The 27,713-nt window shown below is 40.9% G+C and overlaps 1 protein-coding gene and 1 pseudogene across 3 annotated transcripts in view; one reads left to right on the top strand and one right to left on the bottom strand.

Moving 5' to 3' along the window:
- Positions 1-9,568: 9,568 nt before the first annotated feature.
- LOC127436625 (piggyBac transposable element-derived protein 4-like) lies at positions 9,569-26,907 on the bottom strand (annotated as a pseudogene).
- The window catches only part of LOC127437008 (protein kinase C and casein kinase substrate in neurons protein 2-like), a 50,693-nt gene continuing 38,607 nt past the window's right edge, over positions 15,628-27,713 (top strand). For 2 of the 3 annotated variants that reach the window (XM_051691592.1, XM_051691593.1), the window contains exon 1: positions 15,628-15,762. The gene's annotated coding sequence lies outside the window, so the exon portion shown is untranslated. The remainder of the gene's footprint in view (positions 15,763-27,713) is intronic. The other variant, XM_051691594.1, reaches the window with a different exon arrangement.

The following is a 27,713-nucleotide window of genomic DNA, read 5'->3' on the forward strand; positions in this document are numbered from 1 at the left end:
GGGTGGACCAGCTCACTGAACATTCGACTATTTGAAAATTCTACACGCTATTTTTGTGCTGGTTTCGCCTAGCGGCTGGAGTTTATTTTGTAGAGTAACACACCTTCGGGATGGTTTTGTGGATGAATCTACACACTCTTTGTGCTTATTCTGCCTCTCAGCTGGAGTTTATTTTGTGGAGTATTTCTTGCAAAGTCATTGGAGGGAGTAAGTGATTTACTTGTACTCATATTGCAGCCATATGGACCGGCTCACTGAACATTCGTTTGAATGTTTGAAGAATCTGTGCCTTCTTTTTGTGCTGGTGCCGCCTAGCGGTTGGAGTTAATTTTGTAGAATAACACACCTTCAGGGCAGTTTTATGGACAAATCTACACGCTTTTGTGTTTATTCTGCCTATTGGCTGGAGTTTGTTTTATAGATTATCACTTGCTGTGTAATTCTGTCTCACAAAATGTGTATAGAAACACCGGACTTGAGAAATCCGAGGGTTCTCGTAGGCGTACATGGACTGTTTGAGTTTGGAGGGATGGGCGGCAGTTGGCACTGTCGTGCGTGGGGTTAATGCACACGTTTTTCTTTTTTCTGTTTGTTTGGTTCTGGGGATGTTTGGGTTTTGATGGATGCACTAATGTTGGAATGTGGTCTTTATAATCTTGTTTTTGACATACAATCATTTTTTTTTTAAATGTCAGAATGTCAGATGTTAATATGAGTGGATTGTCTCTCTCCACGTGGAATGTGAATGGGTTTGGGCACCTCATAAAAAGAAGGAAGGTTATTTCTCTTCTTAAGCATAAGAAATATGATATAGTGTTTCATCAAGAAATGCACCTTTCTCTGCAGGAAGCTGAAAAATTTGGAAAGATATGGGGTGGGCATTTTTTTATATTGTTGGCTCGAGTAAGAGCAGGAGAGTCACTCACTGATAAGTAAACATCTACAATTCAAATGTCTCAAACAGATTAAAGATAAATTAGGAAGAGTCATTATTATTTTAGCTGAAATTCAGGGACAAAGTCTTATTTTAGCTAATATTTATGCACCTAACGTGGATGATCAGGGCTTTTTTGTAGATCTTCTAGTGATGTTGCAAGCTGCTGGCACCCCTCATGATATAATATTGGGAGGAGACTTTAATCTTTTGATGGACTCAGTCCTTGATAATAGTGAAGCAAAAGTGTGCAAGCCCCCTAGGACAACATTGACGCTTCACAGGATGTGTAAATATCTTGGTCTTACAGATATTTGGAGGCTTTTGAACCCATCTTGTAGTGACTATACATTTTTTTCATCAATCCATAAGATTTACTTTAGAATAGATTTTTTTTTTATATATATCTAAGTCCCTCATTTCATCTGTTGTTGATTGCTCAATTGGAAACATTTTAGTCTCAGATAGTGCCCTGGTGAGTTTAGAGGTGTTGCCACATATGAAGAAAAGGAAATCATATAGTTGGCGCTTTAATGTATCCCTCTTGCAAAATCCTGAATTCCAACAAATGCTAAAGGCTGAAATCAATGTCTATATGGAGACCAATTGGTCCTCAGTATCCTCTGTGGGCGTGGCTTGGGAGGCACTTAAGGTGGTTCTTAGGGGCCAGATTATATGTTTAATTCAGACATTTATTTAAATGTTGCCTCGAGCATATGGCTGAACCCAAAGTTATGTATTAATAATTGCCCTTTCTGCTGGACAGAGTGGATTGTGAGGGAGGTTAATACGCTCTGTGACCTATATGAGAGTGGAGTGTTGAGATGCTTTGAATATATGGTTCAACATTTTGGGATTCCCAGGTCTCATTTCTTTAGATATTTACAACTGCGCCACCTGCCCTGTACTATTTTTGGGAGTAGCATACACCCCCCTAAAGTGGCAGACACTCTGGGAGTGGTGATTTTCTGCCTTTGGAAAAGGTCATGAGGCATCAGTGTATTACTCCCTGCTAATTCAGAGTCTGGGGGAAGGAACTTCAACTTCTGTCAAGAGATTATGGGAGAAAGATTTAAACTTGGTATTGGAGTGTGGGCTAAGATTCTAAAAATGTCAAGTCTACATCTAGAGATGCAGGGGTGAGCCTTATGCTATTTAAGATTTTACATCGATTCTATTGGACCCCCACTAGATTGTATAGGCTTGGTCTTAAAGACACGCCCACCTGCTGGCGATGCCAATCAGAAGATGGGGGCACAACACAAGATGGTGGTGTTTTAAGATCCAAGAATTTTGGTTGAGGGTTCAGAGTTTTATGTGTGACGTATTGGGAACTAAAATTTCATTTTGCCCCAGACTCTGTATTTTAGGTGATGGGGTGGTCATTAATATAGGGGATAAGCGGGCCTGGGTAGCTCAGTGGTAAAAGACGCTGGCTACCACCCCTGGAGTTCGCTAGTTCGCTAGTGACTCCAGCCAGGATTCCTAAGCAACCAAATTGGTCCGGTTGCTAGGGAGGGTAAAGTCACACGGGGTAACCTCCTCGTGGTCGCTATAATGTGGTTCGTTCTCTGTGGGGCGCGTGGTGAGTTGAGCGTGGATGGCGTGAAGCCTCCGCATGCGCTATGTCTCCGTGGCAACGCGCTCAACAAGCCACGTGATAAGATGCGCGGGTTGGCGGTCTCAGACGCGGAGGCAACTGGGATTTGTCCTCCGCCACCCAGATTGAGGCGAATCACTACGCAACCATGAGGACTTAAATGTTGATTCTGTGAATATATGTTTTGCTTTTCTTTGTCAATTGTATGAATCAATAAAAACTGTTAACTGGAAAAGAGAGTGGGAGAGACAGAGAGAGAGAGGATAGGGAGGGAGAGAGAGAGAGAAAAGAAAAGGAGAAAATAAACTCCGGTTCCCGACCACGATGCCATTCAGTCCTCAGCCAGCTGTCCATTGATCCTCTGCAACTGGGTGATGGCACCGGATTTCACCTCTTGGCGGACGGCAGCGGTTCCTCCGCCTCCTGGCAGACGGCAGCAACTCCTCCGTTCCCTGGCGGAGCGCTCCAGTACCATCGAACCAACCTCTCCTCGGCGTCGCGATCCTCCGTCAGTGGCGAGGGCTCTCTGACAGTACGTCTTCCTCCAGTCCCTGGTTTCGGCACTAATTGGGCAACTCAGCACCAGACGTGCATCCTCTCGGCCCGGCGATGCCCTCCTCCTTGTCACAAACATATTTCTGCTTCATATATCATTAAATTATTCCATTATTTTCAGGAGTTATTCTTAAACATTTTGTGACAAAATACCTCTTTATAACTCCTGAAAACAGTGGAATAATAAAATGACATATGAAGAAGAAATATGTGTCTAATATGAATTAATTAATGTAGTGGCAGAATATTACTGTAGCATTACAATTACGACACTGACCTATTACACCTGTCACACCCAATAATTTTCCAGAGATTACCCATTTTAAAGAAAGGCTGGTGGGAGAACAGAGGATTGATTGTTCATGCAATTAATTTTCCATGGAAATGGCTCTGTGGAATGATAGCAGTAGGAAACTACAGTTGATGCCATGTGAAAATTTGAAATGTGTTGCGAAAAACTGATTAAATATAAAACAATATTTTTTGAATAAGAGAACTGTAAATGATAATTTATTACAATCATTATGAATTCAAGAAGACAGTTTTGAAGCATTCTGACCCTATAACTGAAAACTGAATTCAAAATCAAAACATTTAAACTTGATAACATGATATACTAATGACATAATAAAGAAAATAACATTAAAGAAATCTTTATATTGATTAAAACATACTAACTAACTAACTAACTAACTCGATAGTTCCCAGCCTGAGATCCATGCATTATAAAAGTTAGGAATTTAGCATACTGTGGATCATAGCATAGGGATTAAATATAATTTTTCCTTTTAAATCGCCTGCCCCTTACGACTCAATACACTTTACATAGCATTTATTAACGCATATGGGGAGTGCCTTCTTACACGACCTAGTTGAAACCTCTCTACAATAACACCAATATTCTAATATTGGCTATGGTTTTTGAGCAACTCTCCGCTATAAAAACAGGTGCACAAACACCATTTCCAAATGGACAAGCACAGCTTCGATCCAGAGATATTCAAAGAGCTCCGCACCACTACAGACTTAGCGCTGCATGCCACAAAAGTCACTGTGCAGGGCATCAGCAAGTCCATTGGCAACCTGGCAGTTCTGGATTGACATATATGGCTGACCCTCACAGAAATTAGTGATAAGGAAAAAGCCACTCTGTTGGATGCTCCAGTGTCTCCAGCCGGTCTCTTTGGTGGCTCTGTGAATAAATTTGCTGAGCGTTACATCACAACTCAGCAGCAGTCACAGGCTATGAGACACTTTATGCCCAAACGGAGTATATCACTGTCGGTTCACCCTCGCTCTGTTTCGAGCCAGCACCTGACTAGAAGCCCCATAACTGCTGCCTCATTGGCATCTGCGTATCAGCACATGCAGCAAAAGCGGCCCTGATGGGCACAACCCTTTGAAGCTGAAAGCAGAGCCTGTGGTTCCCTCTGGGTCTGCTCCAAAAAAGGCTCGATTGGGGACACAAAACACTGTTCCCCATAACCCCACTACTGTTTGTCGGGAAAGGAATATTGTTGTTCACAATATTGTTCAATATGTTGTTCCTGTGTCTTGCACTCAAAGAAATGCAATAAAAAAGCAATAAGTGCAAAAAAGAATACAGCATTCATTGCAAATGCATGAGATGCTCACACATTCTCAATAAAGAGCCCTTTTCCTCTTCAAAGCACACACATTATGTGCAACCGCTTCCCTATAGTGAGAAACGCATTATATCATACGGTAAAAAAACCAAATTGCCCTCTATCCTGTTACGCGGATGCGTGGCGAGCCCTAATGGGTATTTCAGAATGGGTGCAAAAAATTATCGAACATGGTTATACGATACAATTTGCACACCAGCCACCACGTTTCAATGGTTTTCTGTCTTCCACGGTTTCGTCCGAAGACACGGCAGTGTTACAAATTGTGCCAAATTGTCAAGCCCAAAAAAGGTTTTACAGCCATTATTTTCTTGTCTCAAAGAAAAATGGCAGGCTTCGGCCGATCCTGGATCTGAGACAATTAAATCGTTCACTTACAAAGTGCCCGTTCCAAATGATTACTCAGAAACCGATCTTATCACATGTACTCCCACATGATTGGTTTGTGTCACTAGATCTGAAGGATGCGTACTTTCATATCCAAATTGTACGACATCACAGGATGTTTTTGAGATTTGCGTTCGAGGAAACAGCGTATCAATTCAAAGGTCCTGTCCTTTGGACTGTCTCTGGCTCCTCGCACATTCACAGTGTGCATCGATGTGGTTCTCGCCCCTATGAGACTAAGTGGCATGCGCATCTTGAACTACCTCGACAACTGGCTGTTACTGGCACAATCAGAGGCTCAGCACAGAGACTTGCTGCTTCAGCATCTAAACAGCTTGGGCCTCAATGTGAACTGGGCAAAGAGTATGCTCTCCCCCAGCCAACAAATCTCCTTTTTGGTAGTCCGCCTTGACTCTACGAGCGGGCACGCGCACCTCACAAGCGAGCGTGTTCAGGCCATTCTACAGTGTCTGTCTCAGTTCAAACTGGGAAGAACACTTCCACTGAAGCTGTTTCAGAAAGCATTGGGATTTATGGCGATGGTATCTGCCATCATTCCATTAGGTCTCTTACACATGAGACGTCTTCAGTGCTGGCTGAAGTGCTGTTTGCCAAGACATGCTTGGCGCCAAGGGCGTATGCACATCACTGTATCCTGCCGCTGTATAGCTGCTTTAGCACCACGGACAGCTTCTGCATTTTAACAGCAAGGTATTGGGCTGGGGCAAGTTGTCAGGTAGAAAGTGGTGACTACAGATGCTTCCAACACAGGTTGAGGGCAGTGTGCGATGGACGCCCGACTTTCAGCATCTGGACAGGGGCGAAGAATGAGCGGCACATCAACCACCTAGAGCTATCGGCTGTATTTCTAGCCTAAAAGGCTTTACAGTCAGAAATAGTGAACTGTCCTGTCCTGGTTCGCTCAGACAACAGACAGTTGTGGCATATATAAACTGATAAGGCGGAATTCATTCACCACCACTGTTGAGACTGACGAGTCGCCTCGTCCCTATGGAGCGAGCGTCATCTCATCTCCCTGAGAGCGACATACTGCATGTCCCAGGACACCTGAATTATGGTGCTGACCTACTGTCACTGCCGAGGGGTGATACCGGACGATGGAGACCTCAAACTGTATTGAGAATTTGGGAAATATTCTGCAAAGCAGAAATCGATCTATTTGCCTCAGTGGGGAATACCCACTGTCTCCTCTGGTACTCTAAGTCACAAGCCCTGCTGGGAGCGAACACAATGGCACACAAATGGCCGGCGAAACGCAAATATGCATTTCCCCCCAGTATGCCTGATTCATTCTGTCATATGCAAAGTCCGAGAGAACAAGTAAGCAATTCTATTGGTTGCGCCGAAATGGCCCAACCAGCCATGGTTTCCGGAAATGATAGAGACAGCTCACTGTATGCTATGGAGGACGCATGAAAGGAATGTCCGTCTCCAAGCAAAGACTTTCTCACTGGATTATCGATGCAATTGCCCTGGTTTATGAGTCGCAGGGTAAGATTTGCCCAATTGGTGTTAAAGCACACTCAGCTAGAGACATGACCTCCTCATGGGCACGGACGAATGGTGTGTCCTTACAAGACATATGTTTTGCAGCAGGATGGTCTTCTCAAAACACATTCGCAAGGTTTTACAACCAAGATGTAACATCTCTTTCTTCACAAGTCCTCTCTGTTTAGAGTGCTTGCTATTCATTGGCCAAATACATATAACTATGCTCCTCCCTTTAAGGACGAGCTCCCCATCATTTTACACAATCGCCTGCATTCAGGTCGTTGTATTTTAATATAAGTCAGTCACAAGCACTTACATTATAAATAAACTCCCTTCCCGAATGGGTTTGTGAAGGAGTTAATTCATACTGTATGACTATAGTTCATATATTCATTCTGAGTGCTCCCCTCCTGGCCCAACATGAGGGTCACTCACTGCGGCATACTCATGTCAGTCTCCATCCCACAAGACTGCGGCATCATGCTTACTTTCTGGGAGGTTATGTCGTGAAGTGCGGCGTGATGGGATTCTGTTCCCATGTACTGAGTTGTAAGGGAACGTCTCGGTTATGTACGTAACCTCAGTTCCCTGAGATGAAGGGAACGAGACATTGCGAACGCTAGCCGCACTACAAGACTTAGAGTTCTTGAGGCACAAGCAATGCGCTCCTTGTTCTCAGTCAGAAATTCTGAGGAAATGGTGTTTGTGCACCTGTTTTTATAGTGGACAGTTTTGCTCCAAAACAAGCGGGGCTCAAACACCATAGCCAATATTAGAATATTGCCATTATTGTAGAGAGGTTTCAACTAGGTTGTGTAAAAAGCACTCCCCATATGCGTTAATAAACGCAAAGTTTCGTTCCCTTCATCTCAGGGAACCGAGGTTACGTATGTAACCGAGACGTTATAGTACAATACAGCAGGAATCTGTACTGCTGAAAAAAAAAACTGTTAGCATGCAGGCTAAATCAAGCTAACGCAGCTGCAAGTTATTGCGATAACACCATAGGTTTTTCATCAGGCATTACAAACGGATACCCCCCGGAGACCCGATTTTCAGGGGGGACTCGATTGCTCACGACACCGGCAACTTATATTTAGACGTCAAATGTTTGGACGAATCAGAAGGCTTGACGACACCTTCTGATTGGATGGTTATCTTATCCACCTTCAAGATAAGGCATTAGGGTGATTCTAACTTCTGACACTTTGCCAATCCGACAGTAGAAAAGCTATTTTTTCTTTTTATTAAATGTAAATGGCTGAATTAAATGTACTGGAAAGAAAATAATTAATTATATGTGACATCACTTTGTCCCAAACAATAATGAGTGATATGAATGAGAATTTGTTTATGACAAACCGATTTTGCCTGGCTCCCACATCTATGGTTTCACTGACTGTATGCCAAATATAAGAATACAAAATATCAAGGTAACCACCACTTCTCATGGGAGAATATGTATTTTTTTGTAATGAATTATTTCAGACTTTTCTGAGAATGCTGTGGAAAAGAAATACATTATTACGTGGAGATGGAATGTGAAGAAATTCAGTTTGGAAATTTTTATTCAGAAATTTATTCAAGTGGCTATAGTTACAAAATCACCCATTTATCTGAAAAAACAAAAAACAAAACAGTTGTTCATTTCCATAGGGGAGAAGCTTACATTTGAAGCCAGGCAGCAGTAATGTAGATAGATTTTTTTTTGTTTTTTTTTTGGTCAAAGTCCTGACTGCAATATTGCTAAGTATAGTGAACTGATGGTAAGCACATAGCCACCATTGGAACTGAAAATATTTCAAGGTAATTTTATTCAATTTAAAGCAGAACTTGAATTGATTAAATAATAATTGGTGACAGATGCATTATTATAATTAATAGATTAGGTTGGAAAACAACATTTTTAATTCACAGTTGGCAGTGTATTTCTCAGATTTCTGTAAGCAAGGAAATATAAAAACTTCAATTATTTCTTACCATATTCCTAGAAACAGAAAAATATTTTAATATTTAATATTTTAGAAATATATTTAGATCTGTTTCTCACTCACTCACTCACACCTATCATATCACTTCTGAAGACATGGATTAAACCACTGGAGTCTTATGCATTACTTTTATGCTGGCTTTATTTACTTGCATTTTATGGGCCTACAGAGCTGAAATATTCTTCTAAAAATCTTAATTTGTGTTCTGGAGAAAAAAGAAAGCCATACACATCTGGGATTACAAGAGGGTGAGTAAATGATGAGAGAGTTTTCATTTTGGGGTGAACTATTCCTTTGTTCAAATTGTTCATTTGATATATTATTTTTAATAAACGTAATTTACATGACTTTTAATGTCTTGATATTAAGTTTGCTACACAAGCACACATCATGATAATTTAATTTATGTTTAAACACTCTACCTATAGTTAAATGTTCTAAATTATTAAAAACTAATTGCAGAATTAATTAATGATAAGAAGTTAAATAAAAGAGGTGATGTTACATATTACGTATATTTACCTGTATGGAATATATTTTATAGTAAATAGGTCTATCAGTTGAGTAGGACAGAAGAGAGTAAAAACACACATTCATACACTATTACATCGCCCCCATTATAATATTAATAAACAAAGCACTAAACAGCTGATTTAAATGCATCTGATAGTTTTGTCTTGTCAAATGTTAACCATTTAAAATTCGCACTGAACTTCGAACTTAGTGGCTGTTTGTTTTTCTGCAACCCTTATTCCTATGCCCCGTTTTCCTAGTAAAACTCCATTACCCAGAATGCTATGCTGTGTTAACCTGTTACTTCCTGTATATGTCTTCTCCTCTTCACTTCCTCATCCCACATGACCGCGTTTGGTCACAAATGTAAAATTTCTTCTAAAACAAAAAAACTATAGCTTCCAGAAAGGAAATTGAACATTATATCGATTCAATCCGTTATTCTATGAAACAAAAGGCAATCAAAACTGTTAAAATGTGTAATCTCCTTAACATTTTTATGTAGATTGGTATTAAGCTCCCCCTAGTGTTTAAATGCTATATTGTATTCTTTTTTTGTTATAAATGAATGTTTGTTTAACCCTCCTGTTATCCTCAAATTTACTAACATCTTTTATCCTTGGGGTCCACAGCAATTTAAACCTCCAGAATATGATTTTTACCCAAGTTTATGTGTCAGGTACTTTATGTTTCTTTGCTGACTACCTAAATAGCCCTTTAAATAAAACATACATACATGTGTGTGTGCTCCTTGCTGACGCATTTCTTGCATTTCACACTGGTGTTGCTGGTCTTAGAGTCATTTCTGTTGGGACAAACCTGGCACCTGCCACGTTTCCTGCCTGCAGTTTGAAACACTGGGGTGTGTGTCTCCATTTGGATGTCCTTCACAACAGTTGCAGCAGCTGTTGATGCTCTTGGAAGGCACCGCCTTCTCTTGATATGTGGTTTCACCAGCGCATAACCCATCTGCTCCAGGAAAATTCTCCTTCGACTCAGTTTTCCGCTGTTCCAATCCTTATTTATTTCGCTCCATAATACAAAGGCATTGTAGGCACTCACATCAATGATGTTGAAGAAAATGACAAGGGGCCAACAGGCAGTCATGCGTCGGCAGCTGTAGGTGGCTGTGACCTTGTCCAGATTATCAACCCTCCCTATGTCTCGTTGTAGTCCAAGACCATTTGTGGTTTTCTGTCTTCTCTGGTGCTCAGGACAGCATTTTTGTGCATGGTACTCATCAGCAAGACATTTTTCCCTTTCTTTGGGCAATAGGAGATGACAGTGGCTCTGCCAATGAAGGCAAACATTGAAGATGTTACCTTCCTGTTCTTCATCGCAAGAAGCTCAGAGGGAAGCTCCAGGTTGTTTTTTCTCACTGTCCCCAACATGGCAACCTTCCTTTTCAGCAGTTCCTCACACAGGGCGTACGATGTGAAAAAATTATCAAATGTAATGTTATAACCATTCAGTCTTTCAGCCATGTCTAGTACCACTCTCATGCCCTGATTTTGTTTCAGGTGCTTCCCCAGGGGATTTACCAATTGTACACCTGCATATTCCAGGCATAGCTGGACTGTGCATCACATGCTGCCCATATTTTGATTCCGTATTTGGCCAGTTTGCTTGGTATGTATTGTCTGAAAGGACAGCGCCCACAAAATGCAACCAGACATTTATCCACAGTGACATGGGGCCTGGATTGTAAAGGAAGGGTAATCACTGGACCCACTTATCTCATACATCCCGTATTGCTGTGAGTTCGTCACGCTCTCGTCGGCCCTGCCTTGTTTCTCTGTCATCAAAGCGTATGACACGGGAGAAAACATGGAATGTCTTTAGAGACATAGTGGCTGGAAATATTGTCCTTCCAGTGTCAGCATTCCAATGTCTTGCTGTTGCTTCTCCTTTTGACTTGTACACTCCTGCCAAAATGAGCAACCCAATGTAGGCTTGAAAATGGGTCACATCCAAGTTTTTTCAACTGTCCCCATACACGCGCCTCCCCTCTAAGTTTGTCATCTCAAGTATATCCTTTTCGATTGATGGTGTTACGAAGAGCTCAGATGCTGATTTTATGTCTTGGACATGGCTGACAGCGTATCTGGTGGGGCCTGGAACCATTTTAATGAAATTAGCAGCACTAAGTCTAGCCTGTCATTCAACTGGGGAAAGGGACCATAATAACTTTCCATTTTTGGAAGGTAATGTGCCTACTGGTGGTTGAGAGACAACAGGAGGGTCAACACTAAGAATCTCATTCTCATAAGAGGAGGATGCCTCATAATCAGGGTCCTCCTCAACATTATCCTCTGTCTCAGACACATTCTCCTCTATAGCCTAGTTTCCATCCACTTTTCGCACTATTTTGTTATCAACAAAGTGAAAATGCGTAAAAAAATTTGTGCGAAATTTGCCGTCTTCTGCCTGTTTCCATTCAAATGGCCTTTATCGATAAAAATGGTGTGCGTGATGACGTCATGCCTAAAAAAATCACTTTGTCGCATAAGTTTTGGTTTAGCGCAAAAGAAATCTGCCCTTAAGCCGTTTCCATACAGAAATGTGTGTTTATCGCTAATTCGCCAGATGTCCCTATTTTTATTCCTCTGAAGTTTTGGTAAAATGGGGAGAGTACTGAGACAATTCATTGAAATTAACCAGCTAACTGGCATTTTAATTTCACAAATAAATGCAGTCAGAAGAGGAGGAATTGCAATCAAAAGGGAGCAGTTGCCCTTCTGATAGGACTGTAATATTGGTCCTGATGTTGCGCCTATCGTAGGTTCCGACTCGAAAGCAAATCGTCATGGCCCTGTTCAAGGTGGCAACCTGCACCAAGTGGTGGGGAAACTTTCAGTCTAGTATAAGGACCATCTATCGATGTGTATATGCTGTGTGCACAGATATTAAAGAAAAATTGATGCAGTGTAATATCAGGGTTTACGTATGATACATTCCTGATATTCAATAGGCTATTTTGAACAATCATCTAATCTAAAGTATTGCCATCTCAACTGCATTATGTCCCGTATATTTGTCCCACAACTTTTAACGACCAACTGAACTTGATTATCATCTCAAATTAATTTGTCATAATTCAATTTACATTTTCTGAAGAAGCTCAGCGATCCGAGGTAAAGAGGGTTAGATTTAAAATATTTAAAAGTTTTAAAATGTTCAAAAGTTCATTTTCTGAAAGTGAACTCCACATTGGACAAATAGTTCTGATAGTTTAGAGTCTTGAAGTGTAGAAAATGTCATTCAGCTGACTTTATTCGTCTACAGAACAGGGTATGGCTAATTTAAGTTTGTGTAAAGAAAAGGCATATATAGGTCTAAAAATATTATTTTTTTATTTATTTTTTTGGTAATTTATTTTTTTAATTGAATGCGTTTTCGTTTGGTAATTTATATTTCATTTAATATAAAATTATTTTTTCAAAAGTAAACCAAACAATAATTTTATAGAATTGGGCTATTGTTCCAGAAAAGCACACTGAAGCTTTTCTTCTAGTATTGTGCATATATTTTTAATTTAAAACATCTTTGTGCAGAGAAATGATATGTTTTTTGTATTGTGGGCTAATTCCGTGACTGCTGTCTATTATTTTGAATGGTGTAAAAAAGCAACTTTTATTAATCGTCTACCGCGATTAAGTTAATCACAAAGGGTGTCCATTAATTTGTTCTCCGTGCACTTGTCAAATGTGCATGTCTTGAAATGAGATATTTGTGTTGGCACTCCTGGAAGTGTCATGCTTGCAGTGATCAGATCTATGCCATTAAGATCAATCCATAATCGTGCACAATAAATTGGCTTTCAAGGTCATCATGATTAACACAGGCTAACGATTGGGGCAAATTCTGTCATGTGACACTACATTTTTGCCTTAATGCCAATTTTTTCAACAAAAAGTGTTTCCAAACCAGTTTTTCGCAACATTTGATGTATCAACATAGAGTTTATGCGCTAGAGCTAAACGGAAAAATATTATGTCGACACACAATTTTAGCAATAATTTGCATTTCCATCAGCTTTATTTTGATGCGCTAAAACTTTTTTCGCAAAAAATCCTTGGATGGAAACGTAGTTTATGTCACATTCACAGTCAAAGAACTGTGACAAAACCTCATTGACAGAAAACCTTTGCTTAGAGGTCACTTTCAACTGCGAGAGAGCATAAAGAGAGAGCCCACAGAGCACCAAGAGAAATGGTTTAGAAGGCTGCTGTGCAAGCTTCTATATGTTTGCTCCTCCCCTATGTTGGGTGAACTATCAATGTCCTCGCCAGAATTATGTTTCCCCTCCCCCACGGCACGGGAAATATCAAAATACTCGTGGGAATTATGTTTTCCCCTCCTCCATGTTTTGTGAACTATCAGTGGTTCTTGCAATACTACAGGTATGGTTATGTTAGGTTAGGGCCCTGAAGCAGAGGGAAGTTTTTTTGAAGATTATAAAATTGCATGTTATAGTGACCTCAATATCATCCAAAACAACCAAAACAAATGTGTGTAAAATGTTGATATTTCTTATATGATTGAAATTTTTTATTGACCCCAGAGAGCACTAATGCTACAAAATGTGTACAGGACATTGAAAACATATCATCATGTTAATTTTATGTTTACCCAGTTGTCCCCATTAAATTAGGAAAAGTCATTAAATAAGTCAGTCATGTATTTAGAGACCTTAAACACTGAATGTGGTCAAATTGACCCCAAAGATAACAGGAGGGTTAAAAAGTGGATTTAATAAAAAATGACCGTGTTTGGTGCACACGGTTGGGTATATAGGGGTAGGAACTATGGTTTGAGGAGTATTCGTTCTCCAAGGTGATTTGTTAAACGATTCACAATGTTCCAGGATTTCCTCCATGCTTGCTGTTTGCCCCGCTGGCTGGATTTACCTGTGTTTTTCTACGGTGATTAGTTTTTTTAGATTCGTGCTTGGACACATCGCCTTTAACATTGGATTACTTTACAGGAATGTTATACACCTTATTCCTACGCCCCGTGATGCTTTGCGCGAAATGTGGGAGGTACTTCCGCTAAGAAGTAAGCACAGTTGTAGTTGCGTTGTACGTTCCTTAATTTTTTCGTAGCGGTGTTCATTCATATTTTACAGAGAAAAAAATATTTTTTTGAAGAGAGAAGAAAAAATTTTGGAAGAGAGAAAAAAACATTTTTAGGAAGAGAGAAAAACAACTTAAGACTTAGGCTCAGGAAGGAACTGAGACACTATTTTTATATATATATTTTTTCACTGTTATTTTTATTTTTTTCCACCTTGCGGTTCAGAGCTTCCGTAATATTTCTAGATTTGTGAGCAGCACAGTTTGATGGAGCTTAATAAGGACAATATACGGATAGCCGTTCCATCTTTAATAGAGGTTTGGGAGTAAGATTTAAACAAGTGGCCTCAGGTTGTATGTAGTGCCACGAACCACACATCTCTATAAGGACATCGTAACGTGTTCTAGCCGAAACAACTTGAACAAAACAAAATACAATACTCACTAAGACCTTGTTTATGGCTGGTATTTGTTCATTTGTTCAATGATTCAAAATAAAATGACTCACTTTTTGACTCATATCTCAACATGTCTCTGTTTATTGATTGATCGCACATAACATATTGGTCTTGTACGTCCGTTTCACGAACCATTTGCTGTAACACAGTGCCATCTATTTGATTCTTGAAGAACAACAGGTATTGTAATTAATGCACATCATCACAGTATTAAGATGTATCTCGATCACATGTGGTCAGATGAGACACATCGCTTTTGGTGCACAAATGCATCAACTGTGAGCACTTGTGACATATAGCATCACTACATCATACATTAATAACTCGGGAAAATGTCACAAAAGACAAAGCAGCATGGGAAAATGTCACACCAGTTACAGCTGAAATTTCATCTACTGTAAGTGCACATGAAGACACTGAAGAAGATCCGTAAAGATCTCGTACATGTATATGTAATCTATTTTTCAAATTTTCCCGATCGGACAGTTATTTCCTTTTAAAACCATGTGTCACCAGAGTCATGAACAGTTTAAACTCTTGATTTAGTGCAGCGGTTGATTGATAGATAAGGAGTGGCGCTTTACTGCATCCAGGACGGTGTTTACAGAGTTTCAAATGTGTTTTTGACTACCTCCGAATGTGTTATTTGTGAATCCATCACAAAAGGTTTTGCACCCTATTTACACCTGTATATAGTGCTGATCACTTGTCATCGGATCATCCGAATCACATCCTAATACCAGCTGTAAACGGGGTCTAAATGACCGCTGCCTACGTTAGCGAATGCTAAAGAACGACTTTCGGCGGAAGTTCATCCCACATCCGTTTCCCCCAGTAAGACCCTCAGAAATGGGGTGGTTACGATATGATGTCCCTCTGTTTATTATGATTACTAAGGCGATATGAACGACTTCTCAACTGGCCAATCACAGACCGATTGTAAGTAGCTCTTAGTAGCCAATCAGAACGCAGAAGGCGGGACCTGCCAGAATACGGGTGGAGGGGAAATAACGCATGAAAAACGGATAAAGTCGCAGAAACATCGACACAGAAGAGTTCATTTCAACAGCTGGATTTTATCAAACTCACAGGTAACGATTTCAACGACTTTTTTCATGTGATTCAGAGACTCATTGACACTTTTCATGCTGTCTTAGAAAACATTCTGAACGCGAGACTCTCCTGATCGATCAGTTATTATTGATCATCATCTGTCATTACACGTCTATACATCATGACACATGTGTTATTTTAACTTCGGGACGCTTCATTAAAAGCGGCTTCCGATGTGAATGTCTCTGAAAGTGAGTCGAGTCGTTATTTGCAGCTTTGCGCTTTTTAAACGCTTAACTCTTTGAATGCTCGCAGTTAAACGCTTTATTTCTCGTCTAACGCTCGTTTATGTTTGTTTATGCCCGTATAAAGAGATAACAGCTCTTTATAGAATGTGTGAATGGAGGAAAGCAACAGGGCGGGGCAGTTTCACTGTTTATTTCACGGAGTTTTCGTGTCTTGTTTTGACTGCACAAACGAACACTTTCTGCACTTTCACTTCAATCATTTGCTCTTGCTGAAGTGAATCACTTGCTTTATCTCTATAAATGCTGCATCTGTCACTGTGACGACATGGTGCTGCCTATATGATGCCACACATATTTTAGGGTCCGAGATGTAAACCCCTTTCTAAAGCATTGTTGTTGTTTGTGTATTGTACAGTTGTCATGGTGAGAGTTCGTTATTATAACGTCACAGGCCTGGATACGTTTTTCAGAATGATAATTCAGTCATCATTCACTCAGCCTCATGTTGTTCAAAAGCTGCATGACTTTGAGTATCTTGGTCACTCTTGTCAAAATCAATCAGTGTCTTTAGTATAAAGTGTGCAGGTATGAAAGATGAGTATGTACTGTTTGTTTCATGAACGAACAAATTCTGTTTGTATGTTGACAGGAGAGATTGTGAAAGTATTTTAGAGAATGTCAAACACTGAAACACACGTCACACACAGCGGGGATGTTTTTATTCACTCTTTAATGTTGTTGTGTGTCCGGTGACTGTTGTGTGTTACATTCATGCATGCATACTACATGTCCAGAAGTGCTGCTTCACTGTTTTAATCACAATTCCGTGTGTGTGTGTGTGTGTGTGTGTGTGTGTGTTTCTGTGAAAGAGGTTTCTAGTGTTTTCATCACTGTATTCATCACCTGTCAATCATTTGCCTGTGGGGCTGCAACTAACGATTATTTAGATAATCGATTAATCTAACGATGATTAGAATGATTATTAGACTATTCGGTGATTATTGCAACAATTAATCATTAGCTCTTAAACGATTATTCAGCTTGTGCCCTGACTTAAATGTTGTATTAAATGTGCTTACTAACAATAAAGAGGAAAAAATCATCTTTTTGTGATTTATTTTTTTTATTATTGATTCATATATTAAACAAAGAAAAGCAACACATTTAGAAAAAGAATGAATACTTAACCTCCACTATTGATCCCCCCCCCCCCCACACACATGCTTATAGACACACAAAAAAACAAAAAAATTATAATAATCACATTAACCACTACACCTCTCTCTCCTCTGCCCCTCCCCGAGAGCCCTCCAAAAGTGCCAGATGTTTGCCCCATTTCACCACAAACAAGTCCAAATTACCCAGTCTTCTAGATGACCCTTCTTCAAAAGCCACCACCCTCCCCATCTCCGGGCACCACTCCTAAAATGGGGGTGCTCCAGTCGACTTCCATCCCCTTAAATCTATTTGTCTGGCAATCATGATGCTGGTTAGGACCCAATTTTTTTATGTGCTTATTCTCTATATTAATGACTGCCCCATCGCCTAAAATACAGAGTCCGGGGCAAAATGAAATTTGATTGCCCAATGCATCACACATAAAACTCTGAACTTTCAACCAAAATTCTTGGATCTTAACATGCCACTAAAAGACATGGGTTGTGTCTCCATCTTCTGATTGACATCGCCAGCAGGTGGGTGTGTCTTTAAGACCAAGCTTATTCAATCTAGAAGGGGTCCAATAGAATTGATGTAAAATCTTGAATTGCATAAGGCGCACCCTTGCACCTCTAGATGCAGACTTGATGTTTTTTTAAATCCTAGCCCACACTCCCTCCTCCAATATCAAGTTTAAATCTTTCTCCCATAATCTCTTAATAGAAGTTAAAGCTCCTTCCCCCAGACTCTGAATTAGTTGGGAGTACTACACTGATGCCTCATGACCTTTTCCAAAAGCAGTAATCACTAGGGATGTGCATGAGTAGTCGAATACTTGAGTATTTGTTTTGCAATAATTATTTCGCAAAGTTTTGCTTTGCTGGCCATATATACAGTGAGATGCATGTTAAATCCTGAATGTGCAAACTAAAACTCACAGTTATAACAGAATACATTGGGTGGCGCTGTTGAATGTGGACACAAATTGATCACATTTGATGAGCAAACCGTTCTGTCAGTACGTTTAGATGGATACCAAAAAAGTGGGTTATTGTGAGAATGTGGCTTACTGCGAGAAAGCTGGGTTCCTGCTTAAATGTACTGGATAAGCGATGTACATTTTACTCTCGTATATGTGCAGCTCGAAAGAAAGCAGCATCCCCATAGCAACCTAATCCCTGCGACGCTTCTGTAAACAACAAACATGGCATCCGAGAAAGACTTTGTTAGCTGAGGTAAGGGACATTCCATCATTTAAACTGGTGTGTATAAATGAGTATAGTTTACTGAGCATGTGGGAGGGGCTCTCTCAGGTGGAAGCGACCAATGAGCCAAATGTCTGAGACCGAATGCATAATAATAAAACAAAATCTTGGGTAGGCCGAACCCACCTTTGTCAGTCGGACTATTTAGTTTACTGAAATGTAATCTGGGACGTTTACCATTCCAAATGAAGCACTTCGCTATGCTATCAAATTGCTTGAAATAAGAGAGGGGGACATCTATAGGGAGAGACTGTAGCAGGTTTTTGAATTTTGGAATACAATTCATTTTAATAACATTAACCTTCCCAATCATAGGTAAATGTAATGAAGCCCACCTGCCCACATCGCTCGAAAACCTTTTTATTAAAATGGCCAAAATTAACACAAATTAACAACTAAATCACACAAATTTGCTGGGAATAAAATACCCAAATACTTAATGCCCTGTTTGGGCAACTGAAAGGTGCCGGTTGAAAAGCCGTTATCGGGCAGTACACTGTCAGAGACAAAGCTTCGGATTGAGACCAGTTAACTCTGTATCCTGAGAACTTGGAAAAGGAATTAATAATTCTGTGGAAGCAAGGCATAGATCCAGTAGGGTCGGAGACGAATAATAAATTATCATCTGCATAAAGCAAAAGCTTATGGGCCCTACCTCCTGCCACCACCCCTGGAAAATCATCTTCCTTTCTTATCGTGGCTGCTAATGGTTCCAGGGCAAGACAGAACAATAATGGGGAAAGAGGGCAACCCTGCCGGGTGCCCCTATCCAGAGTAAAATAATCTGAAATTAATACATTTGTTTGTACCGCTGCTACAGGGTGTTTATAAAGTAACTTAATCCAACCAATAAATGTACTCCCGAACCCATACATTTCCAAAATCTTATAAAGATAATCCCATTCTATCATATCAAATGCCTTTTCGCCGTCAAGTGAGATGGCAGCGACCGGAGATTGAACATTCGCCACTGACCACATGATACTGATGAAACGCCTGATGTTATCAGAAGAGCTACGGCCCTGAATAAACCCCACCTGATCTATATGTATAAGAGATGTCATAACCTTATTTAATCGGTTAGCCAAAATTTTTGACAATATTTTTACATCTAGTTGGATCAGGGAGATTGGATGGTAACTTTTACACTCGCTTGGATCTTTGTCCTTTTTAAGAATCAGACTGATCCAGGCTTGTGTCATGGTTGGAGGAAGCTTTCCATTCTTTAATGATTCCGTATAAACCTCTAACAAAAGTGGGGCCAATTCTGTAGCATAGGATCTAAAAAATTCTGCGGCAAAACCATCTGGCCCCGGAGCCTTGCCAGTAAGTAGGGACTTAATTACCTCGTTAAGCTCCTCCAAGTTTATCTCAGAATCAAGAGTTTTTTTGCTCAGTTGTCAGTTTAGGAAGATCTAATGGTTCCACAAAGTTTCTAATATCTTCATCAGTAGATGAAGACGTGGAACTATAAAGATCAATATAGAATTCTTTGAAGGCATAAAGAGGTAAAAAGTGGTAGAAAAAGACTCTCTCTGCTTTATATATCTAGCCAAAAGCTTCCCTGCTTTGTCACCCGACTCAAAGTATGATTGTCTTGCCCTGAATAACCAAAACTCCACTTTCCGTGACAAAATAGTATTATATCTATATTTCAATCGGGTTAATTCTCTGAGGCCATCAGATGACATACGGCGCTTCAGCTCTGCCTCGGCACTTTTAATATTTCCTTCCAACTCCACGAGTTCTCGTGCTTTGGATTTTTTGATGAATGAGGCATACTGTATGATCCGGCCCCTAAGAACCGCCTTAAGTGCCTCCCAAGCCACGCCCACAGAGGATACTGAGGACCAGTTGGTCTCCATATAAACATTGATTTCAGTCTTTAACATTTGTTGGAAATTAGGATTTTGTAAAAGGGACACATTAAGGCGCCAACTATATGATTTCTTTTTCTCTATATGTGGCATCACCTCTAAACTCACCAGGGCGTGATCTGAGACTAAAATGTTTCCAATTGAGCAATCAACAACAGATGAAATAAGGGATTTGGATATAAAAAAAAAAATCTATTCTAGAATAAATCTTAAAGACTGATGAAAAAAATGTATAGTCCCTACCGGATGGGTTCAAAAGTCTCCAAATATCCGAAAGACCAAGATTTTTACACATCCTGCATCAATGTTGCTCTAGGAGGTTTACACACTTTAGCTTCACTATGATCAAGGACTGAATCCATCAAAAGATTAAAGTCTCCTCCCAATATTATATCATGAGGGGTGCCAGCGGTTTGCAACATCCCTTCAAGATCTATAAAAAAGCCCTGATCGTCAACGTTAGGTGCGTAAATATTAGCCAAAATCAGACTTTGCCCTTGAATTTCAGCTAAAACAATAATTACTCTTCCTAGTTTATCTTTAATCTGTTTGAGAAATTTGAATTGCAAATGTTTATTAATCAATATAATGACTCCTTTGCTCTTACTTGAGCCAACACTAAAGAAAACATGTCCACCTCATATCTTCCCAAATTTTTCAGCTTCCTGCGGGGAGAGATGTGTTTCCTGAAGAAACACTATATCATATTTCTTACGTTTAAGAAAAGTAATAACCTTCCTTCTTTTTATGGGGTGCCCCAACCCATTCACATTCCATGTGGAGAGAGATAATCCACTCATATTAACATTTGACATATTGATATAATAAAAATAAAAAATTGTGTGTGAAAAACAAAATTATGAAGACCACATTCCCCATTAGTGAAACAATCAACCCCCGAACATCCCCCGGAACAAAACAAACAGAAAAAAAAAAAAAAACGTGCGCATTAACCCCGCGCACGAAAGCGCCAACCGGCGACAATCCCTCTAAACTCAAAAGGTCCATGAACGCACATGAGTCCCCACGACAACTTTGCCATCGGATTGCTCAATTTTGCCTCACAAATTTGTGAGGCAAAATTACATAACAGAAAATACTTTGTGAAATAAACCCAGTTAATAGGAAGAATGAACACAAAAAATGTGTAGATTCATTCACAGAACTGTCTCAAGGATGTGATCTTCCACAAAACAAATTCCAGCTGATATAAAACCGTTCAGATTCCTCGGACAGACAAACGAATGTTCCGTGAGCCAGCTGTTATGAGTTCAGCGGATGACGTAATAATTCAAATGTCCCGTTAAAAAAAAAAAAAAAAAACTCAAAACAAACTACAGCCAGCAGGAGGAATAAGCACGAAGAACGAACAGATTAATCCACAGCTGTTCCAAATGAGTGTTATTCAATAGAACAAGCTCCAGCCGCTAGGCGGAACCAACACAAAAAGAAACAAAACCGGCATCCCGGTTCCCCGGATGGTCAAGTCAATTCACTCGGAGGCCGCATAAAAGTATATACCATGACTTACATAATCCGTCAGCTTTATAAAAGACATCCTTTGTGTGAGCATGTAAATATTTTGCGGTCATCCGTAGTGTCCACTCTCAACTGGCCAGGAACTTCAATGCAAATGTAATCTTCCATCAATGCAAAAGTTTCTTTAAGGAAAAGTGTTATTCACAAAACAAGCTCCAGCCACACGGCGGAGCCAACGCAAAAAACCCAAAATTTCATCCAGCTTCCTCAAGAGTTAGGTACAGCGAGTCAGGCCTACTCACATGAGAAGCATCCAATGGTTTATTCAGTCATTGATTCTATAAAAGACATTGCCAGATTTGGACATGTAAATACTTTGCGACTGACCTTCGTTTCTATTCTCAGTTTGGCAGGAAACATCAGAGCAAACGAGATCTTTTTCTGATGTAAGAGTTTCTTACATTCCTTGAACCGATCGCGTTTCTCTCTTGTCGAACTCGCAAAGTCTGGGAACAAGAAAACATTATGGTTCTTCCAAGAAAGCTTCCCTTTGCTCCTCGCCTGGCGCAACACAAGATCTTTATCGGATGATCTCAGAAATCTGGCCAGAATCGATCTGGGCCTGTTTCCCTCAGCAGATCTGTGAGCCGGGACTCTGTGAGCTCGCTCGATTTCCAGCTTGTGGCCTGTTATGTCGAGCAGACTCGGGGAAAAGCTCGTCCAGGAATTTCACCATATCTCTGCCCTCCTCATGCTCAGGAATTCCAACAATTCGAATGTTATTTCTGCGGCTTCTATTTTCAAGATCTTCAAGCTTTTCAAGGAGATGTTCCAGATCAACTTTGGTCGCGGGTGGATTAGCGGATAATTCCCTCTCCGAAGATTCCAGAAAATCGATTCATTTTTCAACATCAGACACTCTTGTACCTAACTCAGAGAATTTTATTTCCATCACCGTGATCGATCGACGTATTACAGCGAGATCCTCCAAGTCAGCAAGAATCTTCGTCAACATCATTGACATGTTGGACAACTGACGCTGGATCTCCTCTCTCGCCGCACCATCCAAATCGAGTCCCCGGTCTGTAGGCCTGTCGGGGCTTTCATCCTGAACACGTAAGTATCTTTTAATGTCTCCCGAGCCTGAGGATTTTGACTTCTTTGCCATGTTTTGCAACAAAGGACAAATGTGTAACTGGGTGTATCAAATTTCACCAGATTATAACATGAGAATAATCAAAAATTCAGCAAAGTGCGCAGAGCTCGTCGCTCACATGTCTGCTCCTTGCATGGTGTCCATTTTCTCCCCTAATTTATCTTTAATCTGTTTGAGACATTTGAATTGTAGATGTTTACTTATCAGTGTAATGACTCCCCTGCTCTTACTTGAGCCAGCACTAAAGAAAACCTGTCCACCACATATCTTCCCAAATTTTTCAGCTTCCTGCGGAGAAAGATGTGTTTCTTGAAGAAACACTATATCATATTTATTACGTTTAAGAAGAGAAATAACCTTTCTTCTTATGGGGTGCCCCAACCCATTCACATTCCACATGGAGAGAGACAATCCACTCATATTAACATTTGACATTTTGACATATGAGAAAAAATTGATTGTGTGTCAAAAACAAAATTATAAAGACCACATTCCAACATTAGTGCAACAATCAAACTCCAAACTTCCCCCAGAACCAAAAAAACAGAAAAAAGAAAAACGTGCGCATTAACCCTGCGCATGACAGCGCCAACTGGTGTCCACCCCTCTAAACTCAAACAGTCCATGTACGCCTATGAGAGCCCCCACGACAACTTTGCTCAAGTCCGGTGTTTCTATTCAAATTTTGTGAGACAGAATTACACAACAAAAGATAATCAAAAGTTTTCTCTAGCCAATAGGTGGGATAAACACAAAGAACATGTAGATTCATCCACATAACTGTCCCGAAGGTGTGTTCCTCCACAAAACAAGCTTGAGCCGCTAGAGGAACCAGCACAAAAAAAAAAGAAAAAAAAGCTGTTCAGTTTCCTGAGGCAGTGTAAAAGTTCCACCAAGAAGGAAGCGGGAGTCAGGGTTGCAGTCCACATAAGTCTGTTTTATTTCTCAGGTTTCCAGTCACACCTCTGCCTTTTCAGGACTATGTCAGATTACACTCATCAGCTTCAGTGATAACCGACAACATAAACTCAAATATTAAATCAACATCTTTGCAGCGTTCTGCTTCTCGTAACAATAGGTCTGCGTGACTGAGACTCCCTCTCCCGGTCTGTCACTCTGGCAGGCTTTTAAAGCTCGTCTCCGTCGTCACTGAAACGAGACACAGGTGTTTAATATCAACAATCACCAGGTGATGGCCTTTACCGCTTCCTCTCTCACCAGTGACAGACACATGACCACGTCCCGCCCCCCAGGCAGTCAAACGAATGTTCAGTGAGTCAGGCCTGTTCGACTGTTACATGAGTGCAACAAATGACCTAATCACTCCAATGTCCTGCAAGAAATACTCCACAAAACAAACTCCAACCAATAGGAGGCATAAGCACAAAGAACATACAGATTAATCCACAACACTGTCCCAAAGGAGTGTTACTACATAAAACAAACTCTAGCCACTAGGCGGAACCAGCACATCCTTAGCATCTATTCTCAATTTGCCTGGAAACATCAGTGCAAAAGCGACCTTCCGTTGATGTAAGAGTTTCTTGCATTCCTTAAGTCGATCACGTTTCTCTCTTGTCGAATTCGCAAAGCCTCGAAACAAGAAAATGTTGTGGTTCTTCCAAGAAACTTCCTTTACTCCTCGCCTCGCGTAACACAAGATCTTTATTGGATGATCTCAGAAATTTGGCCAGAATTGATTGGAGCCTGTCTCCCTCAGTGGATCGCCGAGCCGGAACTCTGTGAGCTTGCTCGATTTCCAGCTTATGGCCTGTTATGTTGAGCAGACTCGGAAATAGCCTGTCCAGAAATTCCACCATATCCTGACCCTCTGCTCGCTCAGGAATTCCAACAATTCAGATGTTGTTCTGCTGACTATGTCTCTAAGTCTGCTTTGGTCACTAGCGGATTAGCAGCTAATTCCCTCTCTGATGACTCCAGATAATCGATCCGTTTCATGACATCCTTTACTCTTGTAACCATCTCAGTGAATTTCATCTCCATGGTAGTGATCGATCGACGTATTGCAGCAAGATCCTCCAAGTGAGCAACGACCTTTGTCAGCATTACCGAAACGTTCAGCAATTCACGCCTAATCTCTTTCACCTCTCCAGCCAAATTGACTCCCTGGTCCGAGGCCTCTGGGGGTGTGTCAGCTTGAGCACGTAAGTGTCTTTTAATGTCTCCAGAGCCTGAGGATTTTGAATTCTTTGGCATGTTGTCTTCCTAGAAGTTATGATCAGGGTGTATCAAATCTCACCGGCTTATATCATTAAAAGTATCAAAACTAGCAAAGTGTGCAGAGCTCGCCGTTCACACGTCCGAACCCCGCATGGCGTCACATGACTGACAAAATCATCTTTTAAAAATACCTCTAAATGACATTCACTGAATTAAAGGGGAAAAAATACTTAAGTTTAATTCAGTAAAAATCCTATTGTCATCAAGTGATTTTGTCTTGTTTTACATTTTTAAAATATCTAAAAATCTTTCAAACAAGATACATTTTCTTAAAGCAAGTCTAAATAACTTATATGTTGTTTCTCAAGTAAATGTTTCTTAATTATAAGTGTATTTTGTATATACGTGTACTTTTTAACTTGGATACACTTCTGTGAGTGCTGTAAAGACAAAATATACTTATATTCAAGATCTATTCTCTAAAAGCAAGTCTAAATATATTATATGCTGTTTCTCAGGTGAATGCATCTTTTTTTTTTAAAGGATTTTTAGATATTTTAAAATATATATATTTTTTTATATTATATTCAACATTCTCAGATAATTTTTTTTCTTCTGCAGTATAGCTGCTAAAGTAAATGTATGTTGTTTTAAAGAAGTTTTTGATATTTGTATTGGAAAACAAGCATAATCAATGGAAACATAAACAAATCAAAAACTTATTTTGTTGCCGTGTGTAATGGGGCGAAGACTACCCTCTCTCACCTTCCTGTTCACTTCAATCCATCTTTAATTCACAAAAAAACAAACTCTCTTATTAATAAATCTACGTATTGCCAATTTTCTTTACGATAAGAAATGCACAGTGACATATAGTATGATTCAATAAGTTGCGAGCCATCACGTTATAATCTAGTTGCATTAAGTGTGCACGCTCGAGGGATGAGCGTCCCAATGACAGTGTGCATTAGCCGGGTACAGTTTCAGTCTCTCCCCCTTAGATCAACTGCAAATAACAGCGGTTTGAGCCATTTATCCCAATTTCTAGGATCCTCACGTACAAACTTACGAATAATATTTTCCAGGGTTTTATTAAATCGTTTATTAAACCCATGGGACCAGGGTCGCCAACCTGGGAGGGATAGCGGAGAGAGACAGAATTAGCAGGAGACACAGGCGGGGGGGGAGGGGGGGAGGGAGAGAACCCTGTGCACAGGATCACCCAGTTTCCTGGGGGCAGGGATAAGACGGAAAGAGGACGGGCATGGCGGGTTTTGGGGGTAGGGGAGAGAGCGAGAGAGAGAGAGAAGACAGAGAGAGAGAGAATCTGAGTTCACTGCTTCCCTGAAATGCTGCCGTGTAAACTTAGGCCAGCTGGACCGCTTCCTTCATCGATGTCGGACGGTGGCACTGGACCCACTCGGACATACCACGGGGCAGCTGAGAGACGAACTGTTCCAGTACCACCTGGTCCATGATGTCCTGGGTGCCACGGGGTTCCCCCGCCAGCAACCATTTCCGGCAGGCGTCCCAGAGCTGCTGCGCGAAGGCAAACGGGGCGGCCGTGTTTGCCCAGCTTCAGGGAGCGGAAGTGCTGTCGGCTCTGTTCGGGGGTCCGGACGACTCACTGCATGATGGCTCTCTTCAGGTCAGCATAGATGAGGAGGTTGGCTGCAGGGAGCTGTTGGGCCACAAGCTGTGCTTCGGTGGAGAGTAGTGGCAACAGTCGGGCCGCCCACTGGTCAGGCGGCCATATCCACACCTTGGCTGTTTTCTTGAAGAGGTCAAGGTATGCTTCGGGATTGTCGTCCAGCCCCATTTTGACGAGGTTGGACAGCCGGGGTGGGCTCCGTGGCAGCAGCAGCAACCCCCTCGTGTCTCATCGTCGGTCCTCCACTTGGGCCTGGAGCAGGAGTTGGAAACGCTGTTCCTGCTCCAGCCACACCTCGACGAGGGCTTGATGCTGGTTTTGCTGGATGCCGGTGAGGGTCTTGATCACCTTGCCTAGTGGTGAGGATTCCATGACGACGTATCTCCTAGAATTTCTCCTGGATTTCGGCACCAGTGTGACACAACGTCAGGGTTCAGGTATGGAAAGGAGGAGACGGGGAGCAGTGACGCTTCAGGTAAGCCTTTTATTCTCTTTGCCTTCGTGTGCAGCAGATGCACTCTTTTCAGACTTTTCACTCAGTTCAATAATTAACTTTCAAAATAAACAAACTTCTTCACAATACTCAATATAACAAACATTCAACATAACAGACGGCAACACTGCACACTCATTCTCTCTCTGTCTTCTCTGCCATTTTTGGCTGCTTTTAAGGGCTCTCTCCACCATCACTGTAATGAGAAACAAGTGTTAGAAAGTATGCTAACCAGCTTGACGAGCCACACCACTCCCTCTCTCCCGCAAACGGACACACGACCATGCCCCCATCCCCACACTGAACGTTAATTCATTTATGTGTTGATTCAAGCAATAGTAAAAGCGATAGTAAATAAGAGTTTGCAGCATCAGAATGAGTGTGTTATGAGATGTTATAAACAGCTCTGTTCACCTACACTAATGTTATTAGATGTGTACTCACTATTTAATGAAGTTTTTCTCTTTTCAAGTGACTGTAA

Source organism: Myxocyprinus asiaticus, chromosome 47 (assembly GCF_019703515.2).
Source record: "Myxocyprinus asiaticus isolate MX2 ecotype Aquarium Trade chromosome 47, UBuf_Myxa_2, whole genome shotgun sequence".
In the NCBI taxonomy this organism is placed as follows: domain Eukaryota; kingdom Metazoa; phylum Chordata; class Actinopteri; order Cypriniformes; family Catostomidae; genus Myxocyprinus; species Myxocyprinus asiaticus.